Below are 19,538 nucleotides of genomic sequence, written 5' to 3'. Positions count from 1 at the left end.
ACCTGCTCTGTCTATATACAGCACTGTACCTGTCCCTGTATATATACAGTACTGTACATGCCCTGTGTATATACACTACTGTACCTGCCCTGTCTATTTACAGTACTGTACCTGGCCCTGTATATATACAGTACTGTACCTGTCCCTGTATATATACAGTGCTGTACATGCCCTGTATATATACAATACTGCACCTGTCCCTGTAGATATACAGTACTGTACCTGTCCCTGTATATATACAGTGCTGTACATGCCCTGTATATATACAATACTGCACCTGTCCCTGTAGATATACAGCACTGTACCTGCCCTGTATATATACACTACTGTACCTGCACTGTATATATACACTATTGTACCTGCACTGTATATATACACTAACATACCTGTTGCTGTATATATACACTTCTGTACCTGTCCCTATATATATACAATACTCTACCTGTCCCATGTATATATACAGTACTGTAACTGTCCTGTATATAAACAGTACTGTACCTTTCCCTGTGTATATACAGTACTGTACCTGTACCTGTATATGAACACTACAGTACCTGTCCCTGTATATAAACACTACTGTACCGGTCCATGTATATATGCAATGCTGTACCTACCCCTGTATATATACAGTACTCTTCCTGTCCCTGTATATATACACTACTGTAACTGTCCCTGTATATATGCATTACTGTATCTGCCCCTGTATATATATATATAGTACTGTACCTGCTCAGTTTATATACAACACTGTACCTGTCCCTGTATATATACAGTACTGTACCTACCCTATATATATACAATACCTACCCTATATATATATATGTCCCTGTATATATACAGTACTGTACCTGCCCTGTATATATATACTACTGTACCTGCACTGTATATATACACTACTGTACCTGTCCCTGTATATATACACTACTGTACCTGTCCATGTATATATACAATGCTGTACCTGTCCCTGTATATATACAGTACTCTTCCTGTCCCTGTATATATACACTACTGTACCTGTCCCTGTATATATACAGTACTGTACCTGCCCTGTATATATACACTACTGTACCTGCACTGTATATATACACTATTGTACCTGCACTGTATATATACACTAACGTACCTGTTGCTGTATATATACACTTCTGTACCTGTCCCTATATATATACAATACTCTACCTGTCCCATGTATATATACAGTACTGTAACTGTCCTGTATATATACAGTACTGTACCTTTCCCTGTGTATATTCAGTACTGTACCTGTACCTGTATATGTACACTACAGTACCTGTCCCTGTATATATACAGTACTGTACCTACCCTATATATATATATACAGTACTGTTCCTGTCCCTGTATATAAACAGTAGTGTACCTGTCCCTGTATATATACAGTACTGTACCTGTCCCTGTTTATGTACAGTACGGTCCCTGTCCATGTATTTATACACTTCTGTCCCTGCCCTGTATATATATAATGCTGTACCTGTCCCTGTATATATAAAGTACAGTACCTGTCCCTGTATATATACAGTACTGAACCTGCCCTTTATATATACAGTACTGTTCCTGTCCCTGTCACTGTATATGTATTCTACTGTACCTGTCCCTGTATATAAACAGTAGTGTACATGTCCCTGTATATATACTGTACTGTACCTGCCCTGTATATATACACTGCTGTACCTGTCCCTGTATATATACAGTACCGTACCTGTCCCTGTATATTTGCAGTAGTGTACCTGTCCCTGTATATATACAGTACTGCACCTGTCCCTGCATATATACACTACTGCACCTGTCCCTGCATATATACACTACTGTACCTTTCCCTGTATATACAGTACTGTACCTGCCCTGTATATATACAGTACTGTACCTGCCCTGTAAATATACACTACTGCACCTGTCACTGTATATATACAGTGCTGTAGATGTCCCTGTATATTTAAACTAATGTACCTGTCGCTGTATATATACACTTCTGCAGCTGTCCCTCTATATATACAGTACTCTACCTGTCTCATGTATATATAGAGTACTGTAACTGTCCTTTATATATACAGTACTGTACCTGTCCCTGTATGTATACAGCACTGTGCCTGTACCTGTATATGTACAGTACAGTACCTGTCCCTGTATATATAGAGGACTGTACCTGTCCCTGTATATATTCACTATTGTACCTGTCCCTGTATACATACAGTGCTGTACTTGCCCCTGTATATATACAGTACTGTACCTGTCCTGTATACATACAGTACTGTACCTGTCCCTGTATATATACAGAACTGTACCTGCCCTGTATATATACAGTACTGTACCTGCCCTATATATATATACAGTACTGTGCCTGCCCTGTATATATACAGTACCATACCTGCCCCTGTATATATGCAGTAGTGTACCTGTCCCTGTAGATATATAGTACTGCACCTGTCCCTGCATATATACACTACTGTACCTTTCCTTGCATATATACAGTACTGTACCTGTTTCTGTATTTATACCATTCTGTACTTATCCCTGTATACATATAGTACTGTACCTGTCCCTGTATATATACAGTACTGTATCTGCCCCTGTATATATACAGTACTGTACCTGCCCTGTTTATATACAGTACTGTACCTGTCCTGTATATATACAATACTGTACCTGTCACTGTATATATACACTACTGTACCTGCCCCGGTACATATACAATTCTGTGCCTGCCCTGTATATATACAGTACAGTACCTGTCCCTGTATACATAAAGTACTGTACCTGCCCTGTATATATACACTACTGCACCTGTCGCTGTATATATACAGTGCTGTAGATGTTCCTGTATATTTACACTAATGTACCCGTCGTTGTACATATATACTTCTGTAGCTGTCCCTCTATATATACAGTATTCTACCTGTCCCATGTATATACACAGTACTGTACCTGTCCCTGTATGTATACAGTACTGTACCTGTACCTGTATATGTACACTACAGTACCTGTCCCTCTATATAGAGAGGACTGTACCTGTCCCTGTATATATACAGTACTGTACCTGTCCGATTATATATACACTACTGTACCTGTTGCTGTATATATACACTTCTGTACCTGTCCCTCTATATATACACTGCTGTACCTGCCCTTATATATACACTGCTATACCTTCCCCTGAATATATAGAGTTCTGTACCTATCCCTGTATATCTACAGAACTGTACCTGCCCTGTATATATACAGTGCTGTACCTGTCCCTGTATATATACACTAATTTACCTGTCCCTGTATATTACAGTACTGTAGATGTCCCTGTATATATACAGTACTGTACCTGTCGCTGTATATATACACTACTGTCCCTGTTCCTATATATATACATTACTGAACCTGTCCCTGTATATATACAGTACTGTACCGGCCCTGTATATATACACTACTGCACCTGTCGCTGTATATATACACTACTGTACCTGTTCCTGTATATATACATTATTGTACCTGTCCCTGTATATATACAGTCCTGTACCGACCCTATATATACAGTACAGTACCTGCCCCTGTATATATACAGTACTGTACCGGCCCTCTATATGTACACTACTGCACCTGTCGCTGTATATATACACTTCTGTACCTGTCCCTCCATATATACAGTACTCTACCTGTCCCATGTATATATACAGTACTGTAACTGTCCTGTATATAGACAGTACTGTGCCTGTCCCTGTATATAAACAGTAGTGTACCTGTCCCTGTATATATACAGTACTGTACCTGTCCCTGTTTATGTACAGTACGGTCCCTGTATGTGTATATATACAGTACTGTACCTGCCCCTGTATATATACAGTACTGTACCTGCCCCTGTATATATACACTACTGTACCTGACCCTATATATAAACAGTAGTGTACCTGTCCCTGTATTTATACAGTACTGTACCTGTCCCCATATATATACAGTACTGTACCTGCCCTGTATATATACACTACTGTACCTGTCCCCGTATATATACAGTACTGTACCTGCCCTGTATATATACACTACTGTACCTGTCCCTGTATATACACACTACTGTACCTGTCCCTGAATATACACAGCACTGTACCTGTCCCTGTATATATACACTACTGTACCTGTCCCTGTATATATACAGTACTGTACCTGCCCTGTATATATACAGTACTGTACCTGTCCCTGTATATATACAGTACTCTTCCTGTCCCTGTATATTTAAAGTACTGTACCTGCGCTGTATGTATACAATTCTGTACCTGTCCCTGTATATATACACTACTGTAACTGTCCCCATATATATACAGTACTGTGCCTGCCCCTGTATATAAACAGTAGTGTACCTGTCTCTGTATATATACAGTACTGTACCTGTCCCTGTTTATGTACAGTACGGTCCCTGTCCGTGTATATATAAAGTACTGTACCTGCCCCTGTATATATACAGTACTGTACCTGCCCCTGTATATATACACTACTGTACCTGACCCTGTATATATATACAGTAGTGTACCTGTCCCTGTATTTATACAGTACTGTACCTGTCCCCATATATATACAGTACTGTACCTGCCCTGTATATATACACTACTGTACCTGTCCCCGTATATATACAGTACTGTACCTGCCCTGTATATATACACTACTGTACCTGTCCCTGTATATACACACTACTGTACCTGTCCCTGAATATACACAGCACTGTACCTGTCCCTGTATATATACACTACTGTACCTGTCCCTGTATATATACAGTACTGTACCTGCCCTGTATATATACAGTACTGTACCTGACCCTGTATATATACAGTACTCTTCCTGTCCCTGTATATATACAGTACTGTACATGCCCTGTGTATATACACTACTGTACCTGCCCTGTCTATTTACAGTACTGTACCTGGCCCTGTATATATACAGTACTCTACCTGGCCCTGTATATATACACTACTGTACCTGTCCCTGTATATATACAGTACTGTATCTGCCCTGTATATATACAGTACTGTACCTGTCCCTGTATATATACAGTACTCTTCCTGTCCCTGTATATATACAGTACTGTACATGACCTGTGTATATACACTACTGTACCTGCCCTGTCTATTTACAGTACTGTACCTGGCCCTGTATGTATACAGTACTCTACCTGTCCCTGTATATATACACTACTGTACCTGCGCTGTATATATACAGTACTGTACCTGTCCCTGTATATATACAGTAATGTACCTGTCCCTGCATATATACACTACTGTACCTGTCCTGTATATATACAGTACTGTACCCACCCTGTATATATACAGTACCGTACCTGTCCATGTATATATGCAGTAGTGTACCTGTCCCTGTATATATACACAGTACTGCACCTGTCCCTGCATATATACACTACTGTACCTTTCCCTGTATATATACAGTACTGTACCTGTCCCTGTATATTTAAAGTACTGTACCTGCCCTGTATGTATACAATTCTGTACCTGTCCCTGTATATATACACTACTGTAACTGTCCCTGTATATATACATTACTGTATCTGCCCCTGTATATATATAGTACTGTACCTGCTCTGTTTATATACAACACTGTACCTGTCCCTGTATATATACAGTACTGTACCTCCCCTATATATATACAGCACTCTTCCTGTCCCTATATATACACACTACTGTACCTGTCCCTGTATATATACAGTACTGTACCTGTCCCTGTATATATACAGTGCTGTACCTGTCCCTGTTTACGTACAGTACGGTCCCTGTCTGTGTATTTATACACTTCTGTACCTGCTCTGTATATATACACTACTGTACCTGTCCCTGTATATATACACTACGGTAGCTGTCCCTGTATATATACAGTACTGTACCTGCCCTTTATATAGACAGTACTGTTCCTGTCCCTGTCACTGTATATGTACACTACAGTACCTGTCCCTGTATATAAACAGTAGTGTACATGTCCCTGTATATATACTGTACTGTACCTGCCCTGTATATATACACTGCTGTACCTGTCCCTGTATATATACAGTACCGTACCTGTCCCTGTATATTTGCAGTAGTGTACCTGTCCCTGTATATATACAGTACTGCACCTGTCCCTGCATATATACACTACTGCACCTGTCCCTGCATATATACACTACTGTACCTTTCCCTGTATATACAGTACTGTACCTGCCCTGTATATATACAGTACTGTACCTGCCCTGTAAATATACACTACTGCACCTGTCACTGTATATATACAGTGCTGTAGATGTCCCTGTATATTTAAACTAATGTACCTGTCGCTGTATATATACACTTCTGCAGCTGTCCCTCTATATATACAGTACTCTACCTGGCTCATGTATATATAGAGTACTGTAACTGTCCTTTATATATACAGTACTGTACCTGTCCCTGTATGTATACAGCACTGTGCCTGTACCTGTATATGTACAGTACAGTACCTGTCCCTGTATATATAGAGGACTGTACCTGTCCCTGTATATATTCACTATTGTACCTGTCCCTGTATACATACAGTGCTGTACTTGCCCCTGTATATATACAGTACTGTACCTGTCCTGTATACATACAGTACTGTACCTGTCCCTGTATATATACAGAACTGTACCTGCCCTGTATATATACAGTACTGTACCTGCCCTATATATATATACAGTACTGTGCCCGCCCTGTATATATACAGTACCATACCTGCCCCTGTATATATGCAGTAGTGTACCTGTCCCTGTAGATATATAGTACTGCACCTGTCCCTGCATATATACACTACTGTACCTTTCCTTGCATATATACAGTACTGTACCTGTTTCTGTATTTATACCATTCTGTACTTATCCCTGTATACATATAGTACTGTACCTGTCTCTGTATATTTAAAGTACTGTACCTGCCTTGTATATATACAATTCTGTACCTGTCCCTGTATATATACAGTACTGTATCTGCCCCTGTATATATACAGTACTGTACCTGCCCTGTTTATATACACTACTGTACCTGTATATATACAGTACTGTACCTGTCCCGGTACATATACAATTCTGTGCCTGCCCCTGTATATATACAGTACTGTACCTGTCCCTGTATATATACAGTACTGTACCTGCTCCTGTATATATACAGTGCTGTACTTGTCCCTGTATATATACAGTACTGTACCTGCCCTGTATATATACAATACTGTACCTGCCCCTGTATATATACAGTGCTGTAGCTGCCCTGTTTATATACACTACTGTATCTGTCCCTGTATATATACACTACTGTACCTGTCCCTGTATATATAAAATACTGTACCTGTCCTGTATATATACACACCTGTACTTGTCCCTGTATATATACACTATTGTACCTGTCCTGTATATATACAATTCTGTACCTGTCGCTGTATATATACAATACTGTACCTGTTGCTGTATATATACAATACTGTACTTGTTCCTGTACATATACAGTACTGTACCTGTCCATGGAAACATAGAAACATAGAAACACAGAAAATAGGTGCAGGAGGCCATTCGGCACTTCGAGCCTGCACCACCATTCAATAAGATCACGGCTGATCATTCCCTCAGTAACCCTTTCCTGCTTTCTCTCCATACCCCTTGATCCCTTTAGCCATCTGGGCCACATCTAACTCTCTCTTGAATATATCTAATGAACTGGCATCAACAACTCTCTGCGGTAGAGAATTCCACAGGTTCACAATTCCCTGAGTGAAGAAGTTTCTCCTCATCTCGGTCTTAAATGGCTTACCCCTTATCCTTAGACTGTGTCCCCTGCTTCTGGACTTTCCCAACATCGGGAACATTCTTCCTGCATCTAACCTGGTGAATCCTGTCAGAATTTTATGTTTCTATGAGCTCCCCTCTCATCCTTCTAAATTCCAGTGAATACAGGCCCAGACGATCCAGTCTTTTTTCATATGTCAGTCCTGCCATCCCGGGAATCAGTCTGGTGAACCTTCGCTGCACTCCCTCAATAGCAAGAGCGTCCTTCCTCAGATTAGGGGACCAAAACTGTACACAATACTGTACCTGTCCCTGTATATATAGAGTACTGTACCAGTTGCTGTATATATACAATACTATACCTGTTCCTGTATATATACAAAGTTGTAGCTGTCCCTGTGTATATACAATGCTGTACCTGTTTCTGTGCATATACAGTACTGTACCTTTCCCTGTGTATACACAGTACTGTATAGAAAGGAGAACAGTAGGAGTATGTGTGTTTGTATGTTCTAGGCCCATACAGTGGAGCCTGGTCTCCAGTGGTCTTGGACCCCCTTGCCACTGGACCATGACCTTGCTCATCTAAGCCCGTGTGGTAGCCAGTATGCAAAAGCCACCCCACGTTAAAAGAACTCACGCACAGGCATATTCCACCCTTCAAAATGAAGTTCAGGATCTGGAACGTCAGGACCCGCATGGACAACCACAACAGCGACAGACCGGAACGCCACACTGCCATCGTTGCCCGGGAGCTCAGACATTTCGATGTTGACATCGCCGCCCTAAGTGAGACACGGCGGGCAGGGGAAGGCCAACTCAAAGAACAAAGTGGTGGCTACACCTTTTTCTGGAAAGGCAAACCAGAAGCAGAACGCCGCCTCCATAGGGTTGGCTTCGCCGTAAAAAACGAACCAGTGGGCCATCTCAGAGACTCCCCCTGCAGGATAAATGAATGCCTCATGCATCTTCAGCTCACCCTAGCCCGGAACCAGCACGCGATGGTCTTCAGCGCATACGCCCCAACACTGGATGCTACAGACGATACCAAAGAGAAATTCTACTCCAGCCTCGAACAATCCCTGTCCCGAGTCCCAACGAGCGACAAGCTGATCCTCCCTGGCAACTTCAACACCAGGGTCGGTAAGGACACAGACCTCTGGGGAGGTGTGATCGGCAGAGAGGGGGTAGGGAAAGCCAACTCCAATGGCACCCTCCTCCTGACAAAATGCTCAGAACACGGCCTCGTCATAACTAATACCCTATTCCATCAGAAGGACAAAATATAAAGCTTCATGGCAACACCCTCGTTCCAAGCACTGGCATCTGCTAGGCTAAGTCATTGTCCGAGCCAGGGACCGCAAAGACATGCACATCACCCGCGCCATGACAAGGGCTAACGACTGCTGGACAGACCACCACCTAATTCGCTTGATCACCACCATTGCCCCAAAACAGTAACGACAACAGAAACAATGCTGCAGGAAAATCAAAGTCAGTGCATTCAAAGATCCTGCTAAGAAAGCCCTATTCAGCCAACGCCTCACTACCAACCTGACGACTCCCAGAGACCCAGAGTGTCCACAGTGCCTGGTCTGCCCTCAAGGCCTCCATAATCAGCACCTGCGAAGAGACGCTCGGTCACTTGACCAAGAAACACCAAGACTGGTTCGACGAGAACAACCAGGAGCTAATATGCCGCAAGCGCAAGGCATTCTTGGACTGGAGGCAGCAACACGAGGGCAAGAAAGCAGCTCTACAGACATCTGAAGTCTGAGGTCCAACAAAAAAACCTGCGACCTAAAGAGCAAATGGCGAGTGGAGAAAGCTCAAGAAATCCAGCAGCTGGCTGACAACCACGACATGCAAGGATGCTTTAGCACAATCAAGACCACCTACGGCCCAAGCACCCAAGGCCCTACCCCACTACTGGCTAAGAACGGAGAGGTGCTCATCAAGGACAGAGAGGCAGTCAGTGCCCACTGGAAGGAGCACTTCGAGGATCTCCTCAACCAAGACTGTCTTCGACGTGAGTGTCATCGACTCTATCCCACAGCATGCCACCCGGCACCATCTCAGCATAACCCCAGCCCGGCACGAGGTTGAAAAGGCCATCTGACAACTGAAGAACAATTCATCAGGAGCAGATGGAATCCCTGCTGAAGCACTAAAACATGGCGGAGAAACACTTTAGGCGCGATTATATAATCTAATTTCTCTTATCTGGAAGGAGGAGGGCATGCCAGGACATCTCAGATGCTGGAACCGTGACCATCTTCAGGAAAGGTGACAAGTCCGACTGCGGTAACTACAGAAGAATTTCCCTGCTGTCTGCCACCGGGAAAGTCATTGCGAGACTCCTCCTGAATCGCCATCTTCCTGTGGCTGAAGAACTCCTCCCAGAGTCGCAATACGAATTCCGCCCACAAAGGAGTACAACGGACATGATCTTCACCGTGCAACAACTACAAAAGAAAAGCAGGGAACAGCACAAAGCCCTGTACATGGCCTTCTTTGACCTTACAGAGGCCTTCGACACTGTCAACCGTGAGGGACTATGGAGCGTACTCCTCCGTTTCGGCTGCCCTCAAAAGTTTGTCACCATCCTTCGCCTGCTTCACGATGCCATGCAAGCCATGATCCTGACCAATGGATCCACCACAGACCCAATTCATGTTCGGAGCGGGGTCAAGCAAGGCTGTGTCATTGCACCAACGCTCTTCTCGATTTTCCTTGCTGCAATGCTCCATCTCACCCTCGATAAGCTCCTCGCTGGAGTGGAGCTAAATTACAGGACAAACGGGAATCTGTCCAACCTCCGCCGTCTCCAGGCCAGATCCAGTCTCCAGGTCGTCCCGTCCTCCATCATCGAACTACAGTACGCGGACGAAGCCTGTGTCTGCGCACACTCGGGAAGCCAAACTCCAAGCCATCGTCAATGCCTTCACCGAGGCGAATGAGAGCATGGGCCTTACACTAAACATCCGTAAGACAAAGGTCCTCCACCAACCTGACCCCGCCACACAGCATTGCCCCCCCGCCCGGTTATCAAAATCCATGACGAGGCCTTGGACAACGTGGACCATTCTCCATACCTCGGGAGCCTACTGTCAACAAGGGCAGACACCAACGACGAGGTTCAACACCGTCTTCAGTGTGCCAGCGCAGCCTTCGGGTGCCTGAGGAAGAGAGTGTTTGATGACCAGGATCTCAAACCCGGCACCAAGCTCATGGTCTACAGAGCAGTGGTGACACCCGCCCTCCTATATGCCTCAGAGACATGGACTATGTACAGCAAGCACCTCAAAACACTGGAGAAATACCACCAACGCTGCCTCCGCAAGATCCTGCAAATCCCCTGGGAGGACAGATGCCCCAAAGTCAGTGTTCACGCTCAGGCCAACATCCTCAGCATCGAAGCACTGACCACGCTTGACCAGCTTCGTTGGGTGGGCTGCATTGTCCACATGCCCGCTACGTGATTCCCAAAACAAGCGCTCTACTCGGAGCTCCAACACGGCAAGCGAGCCCCAAGTGGGCAGAGGCAGTACTTCAAGGACACCCTCAAAGCCGCCTTGATAAAATGCAAAATCCCCACCGTTGGCCCAAGACCGCCCTAAGTGGAGGAAAAACATCTGGGAAGGCGCCGAACACCTCGGGTTTCTTCGTCGGAAGCAAGCTGAAACCAAACGTAAACAGCGGAAGGAGGGCACGGAATCCCAGCCACCCGTTCCTGCATCGGACTCATTAGTCACCTGAGAACTCATTTTTAGCATGGAAGCAGGTCATCCTCGACTCCGAGGGACTGCCGAAGAAGAAAGACAATACTGTACTTGTTCCTGTGTTTATACACAGTACCATACCTGTTCCTGTATATAAACAATACTGTACCATCCCCACGCACAATGTGCATATTCAGTTCTGTACCTGTCCCTGCACCAATTGGCTTATCCAATGAAATTTCTTGATTCACACTTCTTGGACTATTCAGTTCCCCTGACTTGAATTAACGTGTCCCAGGATTCATGGTCAGCTTGCATGTAGTTTTATCATTTGACCAAAATCAAAGCTGCTTCTGTGTAGCTTCACAGTGAATCAGACAAGATGCCTAGTCACTTGTCACTTCTGTACCTTATTTGCTTCTATTCTTCCACTGAGCCAAGCTTTAACAAACTGCCCTGAAAGCCAAGCTCCTTCAACCATTATCTGCTTTGGGTCATTGATGAGTACTTTCACTGACTGACGATGTTTCCCTTTAATTCAGAGCAAAAGAAACCAGAAATTCCGAAGAAGCTGGGAGTGTTCAGAGCAAAATTACCGCCCAGAAACAACGACTGTGCATTGATGTCAGAAATTGAAGAGAAGCTCAGACCCGGTGAGTGAATCCGAGCCACAGCCACTTCCTGTGGCCGCTGGTTAACAGGTTTTCTCTGTTGATTATTTCTACCAAATTATCACATCAGTAAAATTTCATAATATCCTGTGTGAAAAGTGAGGAAAAATCATCTCATTGATCGATTGATTGGTTTTTAATTTTTAAGTTACTTTTGATTGATTATGCTTTTCAGCGTTATTTACAACAGATCTCAATGTTGTGAAGGACACAGAGACTGGAATTGTACCCATGGTGCCTGAAACAGAAGGTAATATTTTGAAGGCTATCGACACCGGAAATGACGTGACACAAACAAAGCTCACTCAAGAGAACATTGAAGTCCTTTTAATCCAAACAAAAATGACAAGCAATCATTCACCTCAGAAACATACTGCCAACCAAAGCAGGGATCAGACTACTGACGGGACTGGACTGGGGCATGGAAAGTGTGTCAGTATAGTCAATGACACAGGTAATAATAAAAATCTGAACTATGACAGAAGTTCACAGACAGATACAAAGATACGTAACTCTAACCCTTACTCCAAAACTGGAAAGACACTCGACATCACCACAAGTGATGTTCTGGATATTGACAACAGCTACACAGATACTAATGGTCCCTTGGACTGTAAACGAGAATCTGTTACTCAAGACCATAGCGAAGTGGACAAAATGGATCTTCCTCAAATCAGCAACCTGTCCAGTACATCACAAGTAAAAACTGGAATCACTTCAATTGACAAATCTAATATTTGTTCAGAGGAAGAGGTGAAGGAACAAGGTGTTCAACTCGACCTGGAGGCTATAGTACGTGATGAAGGGGAGGGAGGCATTAACAGTTTAAATCTTGCTCATGAGGATGCAGTTAAACTTCCGTATTCAGAACAAAACACAGAAGAGATTGAAACAGGCTCCATTCTGTGTGAGACTGTGGAGAGTTTACAAAGTGGAAATGCTATCACCTTTGAATTGATTAATTTGGTGACAAAAACACAGACTCATGAAGACAGTGCTGCAGGAAACAATAAATTGGGTTCATGTCCCACAGACAAAGAAACTGTCACAAATATACAGTCCCTTATGGAAGCTGAACATGGTTCTGTCAGTTCTCTAACAGCGACTGTCATGGGTTATTCAGTGCTAACTGAAAATGATTCAAAAGAGGTTTTTGATGGAATAATTAAAGTTGAGCTGGTGGTAATAACTGATGATGGTGAAGACATTCCTGTGACACCTGTTGTGGGGCAGAAGGGAGAAAAGTTAGACTTGAGAACAAATCAGGAAGACAAAGAAAATGGCAACAAGGAAAAGCAAGAATTGGTACAAGAAACAATTTTCTTACTCTCTTCAAATGAAGGTGGTAAACGTTATCTTTCAATGAAAGATGGTGACACTGCATTAATGACTGTTATTGAAGATCAGCAAAGTCTTCTGAAAGGATCCAGTAACCAGAGGGATGCAGAAAAACAGACTGTTGCGGTTGTTGAAAAGACACAACAGCAGCATTTACTTTCTGAAGAAATCTGTTGGATTTTGGCCAGTACGGATGATACTGAGCTAGAGGGGGGTGTCGGCACTGAGCTGGAAGGGGGGGTCAATACTGTGCTAGACGGGGGGGTCACTGAGCTGGAGGGGGGGGTCAACACTGAGCTAGAGGAGGGGGTCACTGAGCTAGAGGGGGGGGTCACTGAGCTAGAGGGGGCAGTCACTGAGCTGGAGGGGGGGGTCAACACTGAGATAGAGGAGGGGGTCACTGAGCAAGAGGGGGCAGTCACTGAGCAAGAGGGGGCGGTCAACACTGAGCTAGAGGGGGCAGTCACTGAGCTGGAGGGGGGGGTCAACACTGAGCTAGAGAGGGCGGCCACTCAGCAAGAGGGGGCGGTCACTGAGCTGGAGGGGGGGGTCAGCACTGAGCTAGAGGGGGCGGTCACTGAGCAAGAGGGGGCGGTCACTGAGCTGGAGGGGGCGGTCACTGAGCAAGAGGGGGCGGTCACTGAGCTGGAGGGGGCGGTCAACACTGAGCTCGAGGGGGCGGTCACTGAGCAAGAGGGGGCGGTCACTGAGCTAGAGGGGGCGGTCACTGAACTAGAGGGGGCGGTCAGCACTGAACAACACCCACTGTTGCCCAAAGGCAGCAGTGCAGAGAATGCAGCTTGGGGCACACAACAAAAGACAATGCTTCCTAAGACAGTCCTGATTCCTTCTGCAAGGCAAGACAGGGCAGCACACTCTGGCACTAACAGAGATCAGCCTCAAAGACAGACAAAAGAATTAGCAAAAAAAACAGAAGATAGTACACAGGAACTAGTCGTATCCAAAGAGAAGAGATGCCAGTGCTGCGTTGTTATGTGATTCTCAAACCAAAGTCCTGCTGAAAGAATTTAACATCAGTAAAATGTGGCACTGCCATAAAACTATAACAGCTGGAAAGAATAATGGTTCTGGTTGACAGACTACAACATAGAAGATAGAAATGTTCTGGCATTGTGTACCATCACACAATCTCTGATTGCTCCAACTGTCCTTTAATCAATGGTACACCTTCTGATTCCTTTCCATTAACTTAGCAGTTCCAAGGTCTTTGCTTTCTCAACTATGCTCCTTGTTCATATCAATGACCTCCTTCACTCATCATCCAACCTTATTCACTCATTTGCTGATGATTTATTCACACCTTCTTTGAGATTGTCCAACCGCAGTGCTCACAAGCTCCAGGTCTATTGCTGTGTAACGGATGCATTACAAGATCTTGGAACTCCTGCAATGATCTTTGTCACATGATCACAGTATAGATTTGGATGAAGAAGACCCATTTGATCTCATCCTTCCAGAATGCTTAATATTTAATATTAATATTTAATGCGAATAGCTTACTACTGGTTTCCATAAAGCAACCATGCCCCTTATGAACAGAAATATACATATTTTAATATCTATCACATTGAATTAACCAGAAGAATAAAAGGTGATCTCATTGAAACATGTAAGATTCTGAGATGGCTTGACAGGGTAGATACAGAGAGGTTGTTTCCCCGGGTTGGAGAGTCCAGAACTAGGTGCCAATCTCAAGATAAGGGATCGGCCATTTAGGACTGAAATGAGGAGAGATTCCTTCACTGCTTCTTTTGAAAATGTTCATTGCTTCTTTTGAAAAATGTTTTTATACTAAACAAGTGAGATATTTTGATGCACATTTGGATGTTAAGACCAAATGTCAGGGTTGAAATTCGGTACTGCCGAGACGGTGATTTTACCGAATGTCAGGTCCAGCCTCAAAGTCCAAATTCAGTTTGTACACCTAAAGATGAGAGAGCAGCGCTAAAAAGTGGCATTGCATGCTCATCCTTGGGATGGAGCTCAGGAGACCCACTGAATTTCCCGACAGGAGCCTGCCTTCCTTTCTAGGCCATTCCACCTGTTACGACCACTTTTTCCTGTTTGTACCGCAGCCGGACAAAGCAAATGTCGCGACAGAGGTGTGAAAGAGGCGTTGTACCCTGGACGAGGTCATGACATCTGTGGCGTTAGCCAGCCGTACGATAAGTGTTTACGCCCCTAAAAAATTTCACGCGATTTTCGCGTCAGGCGTGAACAGCACCAAGCACCACTCCCAGACGCCTAACTCCCAGTTAACACCCAACAGTTAACACCCATCTTCTAACCCTGCTTCACCTGAAGACTACGGGGTTGAAAAGGCGTTAGCAACGGAATTTCAACCCCGTAGTCTTCAGGTGAAGCAGGGTTAGAAGATGGAGATAAGTGAACCAGTGTGCCAACAAAATTCAGTCCTCATTTTAAAGTCGTACATTCTGTATTTATCTTAATACTTTAATTACACATTCCTATGTCCAGGTTTATCATGGACACTGCCTGTTGCATGGGTAACACTGCCACCTCAGGCATGCGGGTGTAATTACAGTGACAAGTTTACAATCGTTTCCATTATAAATGTGGACATAAGAATTTATAATGGAAAAAATTGACAGAAGATGCATGCGAACATAAGATTTTGTAATGTTATAGAGATAGATAGATTTTTAAGTAGTAATAAAATGGAAATGACTGCCAAGACTCATCCAACCATTGAACAATTTTAAAGAGAGTGAAGGAACAGAGAGACCGGGGGCTCACATACACAAATCTTTGAAGGTGACAGGACATTGAGAAGGCTGTTAAAAAGGTATACAAAATCCTTGGTTTCCTAAGCAGAGGCATAAGTACTAAAGCAAGGATGTTTAGCTAAACCTTTATAAAACACTGGTTAGTGTTGGAGTATTGTGTCCGATTCTGGGCACCACACTTTAGGAAGGATAACAATGCCCTGGAGAGGGGGCAGAGGAGATTGACCAGAATGGTTCCAGGGATGAGGGAATTCAGCTTTGTGGAGAAGCTGGGGTTGTTTTCCTTGGAGCAGGGAAGGTTAAGAGGAGATTTGATCGAGGTGTTCAAAGTCATGAGGGGTTTTGATAAAGTAAATAAGGAGAGACAGTTTTCAGTGGCAGGAGGGTCGGTAAGCAGAGGACACAGACTTAAGGGGATTGGCAAAAGAATCAGAGGTGAGATGAGGGGATAAAATTACAGGGCGAGTTGTTATGATCTGGAATGCATTGCCTGAAAGGTGGTGGAAGCAGATTCAATTATAACTTTTAAAACAGATTTGGATAAATATGTGAAGGGAGAAAATGGACAGGGCTATGGGGAAAGAGCGGGGGGAGTGGGACTAACATAGAAACGTAGAAACATAGAAAATAGGTGCAGGAGTAGGCCATTCGGCCCTTCGAGCCTACACCGCTATTCAACGAGTTCATGGCTGAACATGCAACTTCAGTACCCCCTTCCTGCTTTCTTGCCATACCCCTTGATCCCCCTAGTAGTAAGGACTACATCTAACTCCTTTTTGAATATATTTAGTGAATTGGCCTCAACAACTTTCTGTGGTAGAGAATTCCACAGGTTCACCACTCTCTGGTTTCATCTCATCTCAGTCCTAAATGGCTTACCCCTTATCCTTAGACTGCGACCCCTGGTTCTGGACTTCCCCAACATTGGGAACATTCTTCCTGCATCTAACCTGTCTAAATCCATCAGAATTTTAAACGTTTCTATGAGATCCCCTCTCATTCTTCTGAACTCCAGTGAATACAAGTCCAGTTGATCCAGTCTTTCTTGATATGTCAGTCCTGCCATCCCGGGAATCAGTCTGATGAACCTTCGCTGCACTCCCTCAATAGCAAGAACGTCCTTCCTCAAGTTAGATCAAAACTGTCCACAATACTCCAGGTGTGGCCTCACCAAGGCCCTGTACAACTGTAGTAACACTTCCCTGCCCCTGTACTCAAATCCCCTCGCTATGAAGGCCAACATGCCATTTGCTTTCTTAACCGCCTGCTGTACCTGCGTGCCAACCTTCAATGACTGATGTACCATGACACCCAGGTCTCGTTGCACCTCCCCTTTTCCTAATCTGTCACCATTCAGATAATAGTCTGTCACTCTGTTTTTACCACCAAAGTGGATAACCTCAGATTTCTACACATTATACTTCATCTGCCATGCATTGCCCACTCACCTAACCTATCCAAGTCACTCTGCAGCCTCATAGCATCCTCCTCGCAGCTCACACTGCCACCCAACTTAGTGTCATCTGCAAATTTGGAGATACTACATTTAATCCCCTCTTCTAAATCATTAATGTACAATGTAAACAGCTGAGGCCCCAGCACAGAACCTTGCAGTACCCCACTAGTCACTGCCTGCCATTCTTAAAAGTACCCATTTACTCCTACTCTGTGCTTCCTGTCTGCCAACCAGTTCTCAATCCACGTCAGCACACTGCCCCCAATCCCATGTGCTTTAACTTTGCACATTAATCTCTTGTGTGGGACCTTGTCGAAAGCCTTCTGAAAGTCCAAATACACCACATCAACTGGTTCTCCCCTGTCCACTCTACTGGAAACATCCTCAAAAAATTCCAGAAGATTTGTCAAGCATGATTTCCCTTTCACAAATCCATGCTGACTTGGACCTATCATGTCACCTCTTTCCAAATGCTCTGCTATGACATCCTTAATAATTGATTCCATCATTTTACCCACGACTGATGTCAGGCTGACCGGTCTATAATTCCCTGTTTTCTCTCTCCCTCCTTTTTTTAAAAGTGAGGTTACATTGGCTACCCTCCACTCCATAGGAACTGATCCAGAGTCTATGGAATGTTGGAAAATGACTGTCAACGCATCCGCTATTTCCAAGGCCACCTCCTTAAGTACTCTGGGATGCAGTCTGTCAGGCCCTGGGGATTTATCGGCCTTCAATCCCATCAATTTCCCCAACACAATTTCCCGACGAATAAGGATTTCCCTCAGTTCCTCCTTTTTACTAGACCCTCTGACCCCTTTTATATCCGGAAGGTTGTTTGTGTCCTCCTTAGTGAATACCGAAATAAAGTACTTGTTCAATTGGTCTGCCATTTCTTTGTTCCCCGTTATGACTTCCCCTGATTCTGACTGCAGGGGACCTACGTTTGTCTTTACTAACCTTTTTCTCTTTACATATCTATAGAAGCTTTTGCAGTCCGTCTTCATGTTCCCTGCAAGCTTTCTCTCGTACTCTATTTTCCCTGCCCTAATCAAACCCTTTGTCCTCCTCTGCTGAGTTCTAAATTTCTCCCAGTCCCCGGGTTCGCTGCTATTTCTGGCCAATTTGTATGCCACTTCCTTGGCTTTAATACTAGCCCTGATTTCCCTTGATAGCCACAGTTGAGCCACCTTCCCTTTTTTCTTTTTACGCCAGACAGGAATGTACAATTGCTGTAATTCATCCATGCGGTCTCTAAATGTCTACTATTGCCCATCCACTATCAACCCCTTAAGTATTATTTGCTAATCTATCCTAGCCAATTTACGCCTCATACCTTCAAAGTTACCCTTCTTTAAGTTCTGGACCATGGTCTCTGAATTAATTGTTTCATTCTCCATCCTAATGCAGAATTCCACCATATTATGGTCACTCGTCCCCTAGGGGCCTCGCACAACGAGATTGCTAATTAATCCTCTCTCATTACACAACACCCAGTTTAAGATGGCCTACCCCCCTAATTGGTTCCTCGACATATTGGTCTAGAAAACCATCTCTTATGCACTCCAGGAAATCCTCCTCTACCGTATTGCTTCCAGTTTGATTAGCCCAATCTATATGCATATTAATGTCACCCATGATAACTGCTGCACCTTTATTGCATGCACCCCTAATTTCCTGTTTGCCCTCCCCAACATCACTACTACTGTTTGGAGGTCTGTACACAACTCCCACTAACGTTTTTTGCCCTTTGGTGTTCTGCAGTTCTACCCATATAGATTCCACATCATCCAAGCTAATGTCCTTCCTAACTATTGCATT

General features: G+C 43.9%; 1 long non-coding RNA gene across 1 annotated transcript in view; it reads left to right on the top strand.

Annotated features, from left to right (window-relative positions):
* Positions 1-12,095, top strand: part of LOC139237845 (uncharacterized) — a 102,428-nt gene extending 90,333 nt beyond the window's left edge. Inside the window, exon 3 of the long non-coding RNA XR_011588534.1 lies at positions 12,027-12,095. This is a non-coding gene — a long non-coding RNA (uncharacterized lncRNA). The remainder of the gene's footprint in view (positions 1-12,026) is intronic.
* Positions 12,096-19,538: the final 7,443 nt, after the last annotated feature.

This window comes from Pristiophorus japonicus, chromosome 24, assembly GCF_044704955.1.
Source record: "Pristiophorus japonicus isolate sPriJap1 chromosome 24, sPriJap1.hap1, whole genome shotgun sequence".
NCBI lineage: Eukaryota > Metazoa > Chordata > Chondrichthyes > Pristiophoridae > Pristiophorus > Pristiophorus japonicus.
This window is presented reverse-complemented; position numbering and strand designations above follow the sequence as displayed.